The 8,793-nt window shown below is 47.9% G+C and overlaps 1 protein-coding gene across 2 annotated transcripts in view; it reads left to right on the plus strand.

Moving 5' to 3' along the window:
* Positions 1-8,793, plus strand: part of LOC149353988 (uncharacterized) — a 55,976-nt gene that overhangs the window by 12,128 nt on the left and 35,055 nt on the right. The gene's annotated exons all lie outside the window — the stretch shown is intronic.

Here is an 8,793-nt window from a genome sequence, read left to right on the forward strand (position 1 = left end):
CGTGTATCAAGCGCAGGTGGTGATGGAGAAGACGGGAGTGCGTCACTTACTGAGCCAGGAGAACACTGTAGAAGCTGGGCTTGCTGCGTTTCTTTACGAATCGAGGAACCGCGCAACACATATTAAGGTATTCAAGAACGGCTGCTGTGACTCGCACTTGTCGAGGTGGCAAACATCGTTGAACACTCAGGTTCAGTAGCAGTTAAGCTTGTGTCTGAGGACGCCCCTGATGACACAGGTGTTTGTCACTGTCCACAAGTTCTGTAGACTGTGGAATAGAAGTCTCATCGACGCAAGTTATCAGATGTATCCTGTTACAAACTAATACTTTCGTAATAGTTACCACCACATGCGAGCGTGGCTGCGGGACTGGCTGCGGGACTGAGTACCACCGCATGAGTCTTTAAATCCCTTACCCATACCTCTTGCAGGTCTCTTGTCAAAATGCTGCTTCTGAAACTGTCGTGACTGCCGATTCTTGCTGCTGAAAGTGGTAGATAACGGCCATTTTAACTTTACCTGGCGATTTGCCATCGGCAACCTTGACCTCGACCTTCTACCCAACAACAACTGCGCTGGGCTATACCCCGTGACACCCGGAGTATTTCGATACTCGAAAAGTACTAGAAAGGGATCTGAAGACTTTGTGAAGATTTCCTTGATGGTACGGACCATTGGCTCAATTTCACCATTCGAGTACAAGCAATTAGTACTTGAAGTTTTAGGTTCGAAACCATACCGACACGGAACGAAGGAAAACAGCTTTGAAGCGAAGTGAGGTCCATTGTCGCTTCTTAGGAGCTGCAGAATGCCAAACCGAGCAAAGATACTTTTGATGGCATTGCTGGCATTGTCAGATGTGGTACTCTTTAAGTGGATTACATCAGGAAAGCTTGAATAATAATCCACAACCAGCAAATAATCATGGCCTTTATGCTTGATCAAATCAATGTGAAATTCCTTCCATGGCATCGAAGGAGTTTGCGCAACCACAAGTAGCTCTTGGCGAAGGATTCGTGTTGCTGCACATTGCTGGCAGTTTAGTACTCTGTCACAGATTTTTTGCGACATGCTGAACCACCAAACAGCTTCTTGCTCCCGTTGGCGCGTTGTATTTATACACAGGTTACCCTCATGGGGAAGTTCTAATGTCATCTTTTGGAGTGAAGCAGAGATGATAAGTCTCTGATCCTTGAAGAGAATGGAATCTATGATGCACAAATCACTTGTGTGCTCCCAATAATTTTCCACATACTGCTGAAGTCGTTCCGTCCGCGGCCAACATTGTGTACAGTGCTCAACTAAGAGGGTGCACGCTCCATCCTGTTGTTGACGGCTGCGAACATGGTCAAGAGTGATGAGACGAGTTTCAGTAATCGCTGAAAATTGTAGCTTTAAGAATTTCTCCAGTACATCCAGTCTTTGGGGAGGGGAAGCTACTGGTGTGGCAGACAGTGATCAGTGGTAGCAAGCTGCTTACCAGGAACATAAACAAGCTGAAACTGATACAGCATTAGTTTAATACGAAATCGCTGAATCCTAGGAGGCATTGTGTCAATATTGGATTTCCCTAGCACGCTTACTACAGGATGATGATCGGTTTCCACAATAAATGCGTTACCACAGATGAACTGGTAAAACCGGTAAACGGCTCGTGCCACTGCCAGAGCCTCTTATTCGGTCTGGCTGCAGCGTTTTTCTGTCTCTGGCAGGGAGCGAGATGCGAACGCTACAGGACGTGGCTTCCCAGGGGCTGCTCTTGCAAAAGAACCGTACCAATGGCGAAACAATTCACCTCACAAAGAGAGTTGTGTTATACCTTGGGTGATATTTAGCTACACACAGTGAAGACGAGTACTGATTTAACCTGGTCGAAAGCTGATTCTTGTATAGGGCCCTTACACCAGACGCTATATTTATTTAGGAGTTTCCTTATCGGTGCTGTAGCCTGTGAAAGATTTGTAAGGAAGCTACCCATGTGGTTCACCCTACCAACAAACCGGAGAACACTGTGAACATCCGTAGGTGTTGAGAAAGAATGGACAGTTTCAAGCCTGTCTGGACTCGGAAAAATACCTTTGTCACTCGCTACTACGCCCCGATATTCTACCTACTGTTGTCCAAAACAACATTTGTTTTTGTTAAGCTTTACAACGGCTTTGCCTTTGCCCAGGCGATCCAATATTTCAGTTAACTTCGGGTCATGTTCTTTATCTTTCCCAAAAACCAGAATGTCATCAATGATATTGACAACGTTATATTGGCCTTCCAGGATTCTAGCCATTTCCCTCCGAAGTAATTCTGGGGCAGATGTTATTGCAAACGGCTGACGACATTGGCAGTACCAGCCAAAAGGCGCGATGAATGAGTTAATTCCTGACAACCTTCCGAAAAACGGATGTGTTGAGATCCAGCTGTGGCGTCCAGGTTTGAGAAAACCTTGGCATCACCAAGTTATTCTAAAATCCATTCTACTGTAGGCAATACGTGCCTTTCCCTAAAAACTTCCTTGTTGAGTTTGGTCGGAATCACACAGAGGCCGTATTAACCCGAAACTTTTAGGAGCCACGACTAAGCCAGCACCTCATGCTGTAGGCTTATCGATACGCTTAATAACTCCTTGTTTTTCAAGGATGCCAATCTCTTCCTTGACCACATTATGGAGAGCTAGAGAAATCCTAAAAGCAACACTAAGTGTGAAAAGCTTGGCAATCAGCGGGAGTCGGGTAGGGCATTCCGCAGCGAAAGTCCCTAGGCCATCAAAAATTTCTTGCGTTTGGAAAGGAGAAGGGTATGAACCATTCTTAGTAATTGAGGAGAATGTACCAGCGCATCAACAAAATAGACAGCTATAAAAGCTGTGATGACTGGGCAACCCAGAAGTGGGGTCGGCAGCGACGCCAGGACGTAGATTTTCTGTGGTGAAATGCTAACTTCCCATTTGAGAGTAGCGGAAAATTGACCAGCCACCGTAAGCTGGCGGTTGTATGGCCCGGTGAGGCATCCCTCTGGCGCGTCGAGCAGTGACGGGACGCCTGGAAAGGTGTCGGGAAAAACAGTCACTTCTCCACCTGAGTCCACTTTAAATTCGAGTGGAAGTCCGTTGACCTTAACGCACACGAACTTGGTGCTGTCCGTCTTCTCATTCTTGATAGGCTGCCCAGAAATGGCGTGCGAGTGTTTTGGCGATAAGGTTGCTGGCGAGACAGACGCTCTGAAAATGTTCTTTCTGCATTGCACGCAGGGCAGGTGTCACGGACACAAGCTTCGCGTTCGCAAAAGTTGCAACGTTTCTTCGAAGTTTTTTGACGTAAGTCTGTTGGAATAGATTTGTGACGCCTGGCGGCATCCACATGCAGAGGCAGAAAGCCTTCGAGCGCCCTTTCCACTCTTTCCTTCTGCGCGTCTTCACACAAGCGAGCATGCAAAAGCGCTCTGTCAAGGATCAAATCTGGAGTGCGACACAGCTGTTCTGAAAGCTTTACGTCTAGCAGGCCAACACCAAAGCGGTCACGAACCAGCCTGTCCTCGACGGTTTAAAGACCCGTAGTTTTAATTCTTTATCACCGAACGCAGGGCCGAGCAGTACGCGTCCACACTCTCGCATGGTTGCTGTATACGCCTATAAGAACGAAAACTTTTGTGCACTTCGTTCACTGGAAGGACGAAGTAGGCTATGAAGCGTTGCTTGACTTCTGCGTACGACGCGCGCTCCAACTCGGAGAGCCCAAGTGAAGTGATGATACGGCGCGCTTGAACTCCCATACAATAGAAAAGCATACGAACCTCGACTTCATGCGTTGCCAGAGACGCTTTGAATGGTCTGAAAAATCTTCAAATTGTTCCACCCACGACGACCAGGAAGCCGGGTCATCTAAGTCCAACGCTAGCGGCGGCGAAAGGCTTGCCAAACCAGCGAACCGAGGCTGTCTCTCAATCAAAGACGGCAGAGTATCCGAAGAAACGCCGCCGTTCGTTATGAAGAAGATGGTCTTGAGCTGGTGTAGCTTGAAGGAACTTAATCCCAGGTTCCGAGCTCTTCTGACATCATGTAGAGATGACCTTGTTTAAGCACTCTGATCAATGCACGTTTTCACATGTGTTCCTACGCCACATGAGAGAGTTTTACGGGCTGCTTCATACTGAACATTCGACTGCAAACAGCGCCCAATCGATGATGGACACAGCAGTTGTGTTACACACATTGCAGATGTTCTATTAGACGCGGCCTTTCAGGAAATACTTTAAAATTCCTGAATATAGGGTGCTTAAAATGTAAAGAAATTTTGGGAACACTTTGAGCAGCGGAAAACTTCACTTACTTGCACTAATTACCTAATTATTTACACTAATTACCTAACTAAGTAAACTTTGCTAATTAACTTTTCTTAAAACAGTCTAGTGGTTTGTGGCAAAGGAAGGTTCGCAGCCTGAGAAAGACGATTCTATATCAGTTTTTGAAACGAAGAAAAAGCCGCTGTCTCAATCTCTACAGCGCGAGGAAATGCGCTGTATTTTTTCCGCACAAAGCTGAAAGTGGGCGCCTGATGCGCGGAGTGCGAGCACAACCTCCACTGCTGGCGTGAACATGGCGCACTGACTACGAGAGAGAGATAAATAGGAAGAGGGAAGAGAGGGATAATGAGCAGAACCCAAGCCGAACAAGTAATCGGCCCAGTATTGGAAGTTGCTGGCTTCACTGGGGTCCTTTGTAGGACCTGCCTTTGCCAATACATTTAAAATATTGCGGCCATTACCTGTGCTGCTTAGGAGTGTTCTCGTTGGCAACCTTACACTGGGGAAGAGGGATAAGGGGATTCAAAAGGGAAAGAGATGAGGGGAGAGGAATGCAGTCAAAATTTGTCCGTCAAGCCAATCGTTCTCTGGCAGCAAACCAGGGCGGTTTGCCTTGGTACCGCAGTGTCAATTCATCAGGAGATTCTTGGCTGACTAACTCATTTACAGCTGAGTTGAGCTGCAAGAACTGGATCTAGAGCGTCCATTACTTGCAGTGCGTCGTGTGCTACTGGCGTGCGCAGGTCAGAAAGGAGAACATGCAGGATATCCATAAAGGATGTGAGCATCGCAACCACTTAAAGATCTTGTCCCCGGTCCGGATCGTGGCTGTTGTCTGGTCAGCCGTAGGCGTCAGACTATGGGAGTGCGGCAACGCCCCTGAGCAAGTGGACGTGGAAGACTTCGTTAGAGGTAGCCAATTATTATCAGAGGCAATTGACGCGGCGTCACCAGACACCGGGCTCCCTAGATTTAGTGCCGTTGCTGGAGGAGGCAGACATGCTGCAGTGGCGTTTCAGGCCTTCCCTTCAAAGGTGGTTGCCTTCTTTGAGGATCTTCGGCGACGTGAACGACGTCGTCGCACCTTTGCAGTGGCCTCTGTCTGCGTGGAATGTTTTCGCACCATTTGTTTCAGTACCTCTCATTCAGTCTTCCGACGGGGAAGAGTAGTGATGGCCGTGGCAGTTGGCGCACTGCAAGACAGTCGCGCGGCAAATGTCGCCGCTGTGCTGATCGGAGCATTTAGGGCTAACGACGAAGTTGTTGAAGACGGCGCTAGCATGATCGATCCTCATGCACTTCCTGCACTGTAGCGGCTTAAGTAAGAAAGGTCGAACTTGGTGGTGAGAGTACCCAAGATTCATCTATGATTTAATAAAGTCACCCTTGAAGGTCAGCTCGATGCACTTAGACCTTCCGAGGCACTCAACCTGGTTTATTGAAATGCTGTTTGTCGCCGGCTTGATTAAGATGGGCAAATCGGAATCACAGATGGCGGTGTAGACTAAATTACGTCAGCCGCAATGCAGCTGTCTTGGAGGATAAGAGAGGGTAGCTGATACTGCTGAGTTTCGTGATGGCGATCAACTTTTCCAGTGCGCTCCGTTCCTTAATATAATGGCAATGACGTTTTGCACGCCTTCTCACACACTTCTTTGATCCCTCCCGGTACGAGGCTTTACATAGAGGTGGCTTGTCTGTTCAGGAAGTTCAGGTTGTCGGTCGGTTGCTATGGCACAAACAAGATGATAATGGCCGGGGCACAGCGCGCCGTCATGACCGTTGACGGGCCTGATCAGGACGACAGGGATTGTGTGCGCAGTCAGCACTTGGGCTTCCTACTAACGACCGGTACGAACCCGTCGTCAGAAAAGGAGACATTACTTGACGTCGAATAAACCAGAGTGTCCTGACTGCTTGAGACACTAAGCCGGTACTTGTGCTTTCTCTGGGTGGCCGCTGCCGACACACCAGGTGACAAAGGAGACCCACCAGCCTCCACTTCCATCACCGTTACGAAAAGGGAGCTGCGCCTCTGTGGTTAGGGCCCATATACCAAAAATCTGCAGGGTAGTGAAGGCAGCGTTCTGATATAGAACTTCCTCCCACTGACCACGGCACCAAATTCGGACTGCCTGCTTTATTGTACCATGCCATGCTCTTTGTAGGGCTTTGCAGCTCTAGGTAGCTCAATTACTTTTTCTTCGCTTTAAAAACTGATGCCATCGACTTGTTTCGCACCTAGTTAAAGGCAAAAGTATATGTGTTCCATCTACAAGCATCGTCTCTATTAAGAAAAAGAAACCTGATAGGAGTCAGAAACTCAACTTACGTGCGTATTACAAGTGAAGACAACGAAGGTAAATGCTTTATTTGAGTCTCTGTTCCCGTTCAACACGTGTGATATTTCGGGATTAACATATATGCTTCGCACTGAAAAAGAAACATTACATTTCAGGCAGCCATTGCATTTTCAATATTTTAAAAAGAGAATTGCGGAAGCTCACCCTCGATTTGAGTAAAGCTTTATGAAAGCTTCCGAATTCTGCTAAGTTTTGCATATTAGATTATTGTTTAAAATTTCCTGTCACCGCTCGAGTACACTCCCTTTTTCACTCGCTGTGGTGCCATTATCGGCGGGTCAGTAGAGAGACGAAAGTGTTCTCCGGTGTCATTGCCGTGGGCTTGCGATAAATCGGGAAAGGTTCTGGGACCGCTGCCGATACAGTTTCTATCGCTTAGCGCTTATATGCTTGGACATACAAATGCTTGTACCGCCGTTCAGACTTTTCTTTTAGAATCAAAACGTCTTCCGTCACAAGGTATTCTTACCCTCGTTTTATTAATGTTGTCATGTTTTTTTGCTATACCTTTTTCGGTTTTTCTTTCTTTTGTTTTTTCAGTACCTCTCAGAGATATATGATTATTAGGCCACCCTACCACAATCAACCACCTCTGTCATGGAAACTGACTAGCTCAAATTTTTTTATGCCACCTGATGTTTGCCACATGCAATCTTCAAAACTTGTAGTCACCGCCCACTCATGGCCAAGCCCCCTTTGGGGTATTTACCACTTTATGATGCCAACAACAACACCGTGGTGCAGGTCGTCAGAGTTAGTAGGAGTGTGGCTTCGGCTTTGTGCCGCTGTGCCGGGACGCGTTTACTTGAAGTTCGAGGTTCGAGGTCCTCTCGCCACGTCTCGCCGGGCCCCTAGGTCCGGGGACTGGCCCCCACACAGCACTCCGCCACCCTGTCGCCTTGGTTAGCTACCAGCCGACGGCTGCTGCCACCCGAAGCCACGCTGCCGGCCAACCGGCACACTCCAGCCCCACGGCACCTTCATAGGCCTCAGCACTTTTTATAGCTACAGTCGCTGCGACGAACGACCGCTCACCTCCAACCTGACAGCCGGCGCTACGATTACCATCCCTGTACTGAGATGTAGGACTTTGTTTCCCATGTTTTTACTGGTTTTCATGTCGCATCCGTCTACTTAATTCTGCTGTGCGTGTGTCTATGCTATCTGTTGTCCATAGCTCCTGGGTGAACCTGGGCCCGATAACTGTCACAGTCAGTAACTTATTAACCACGCTTAATTTGCAAACTCCTTTACAGCCCTTGGCCTGGGCTTGGAGATTATGCTATGATATCTTTATGTTTTTAGTGCATTTATTGGAGTGGTATTGCGTGGATAGATCAGAGCCTGGATTCTTTTCTTTATTTTTTTTAGAATAAGGAAGCTGGAGGTCCCGCCAGGTTGTGGAGGCAAGCACTGAATATTTGTTATGTACGAGGGGCTCAACAATGGCTCACATCGTTATTTTACAGGCCGGTCGTGATCGCTCAGTGAGTATTAGCAAAGGCGCCGGTCTTTCATGAACCACTCAACACAAAATAAGCAGAACGAAGGCTTATACCTGCTCAACAACATAGACCAGGCAACAAGGATCGGAACAAGTATTCAACACAACAGCAGCCCTGATTAACCCTCTCGAAACGTCTCTGTAACAGTCACTGGACAAACACGCAGCACTCGTTCGGTAGTGATCACTATATACTCAACACCGAACTCAACTTCACAACCTTAATACAGGTTAGAAAACGACGCCTGGAGGTGGTGGACTGGGAAAAGTTCCGTCAAATCCTACGAGACGTCGCAGACACCATCACAGATCTGGACACCTGGACACAAACCCTCGCAAAAGACGTGGCTTGAGCCACATCCACAATCCTTGACACCCCAAATGCAGAGACGGCAGACTGTCGCCTACCACACCTTTTGGAAGCGCATGCCAGCCTTCAAAATAGGTGGCTCACTTACAAACAGAATCTGCCACTCAAGCGGCGCATAGCCGCGCTTTTAAAGGAGATTGATGCCTATGCAAGTCAACTGGCACACCAACAATGGGGCCAGCTGTACGATCACATGAGGGGCAACCTCGGCCTCAAAGACACGTGGACGTTTCTTTGGTACTTGCTCGAACCAGGAGGCA

This window comes from Amblyomma mixtum, chromosome 3 (assembly GCF_055824585.1).
Source record: "Amblyomma mixtum isolate Tamu chromosome 3, ASM5582458v1, whole genome shotgun sequence".
Taxonomy (NCBI): domain Eukaryota; kingdom Metazoa; phylum Arthropoda; class Arachnida; order Ixodida; family Ixodidae; genus Amblyomma; species Amblyomma mixtum.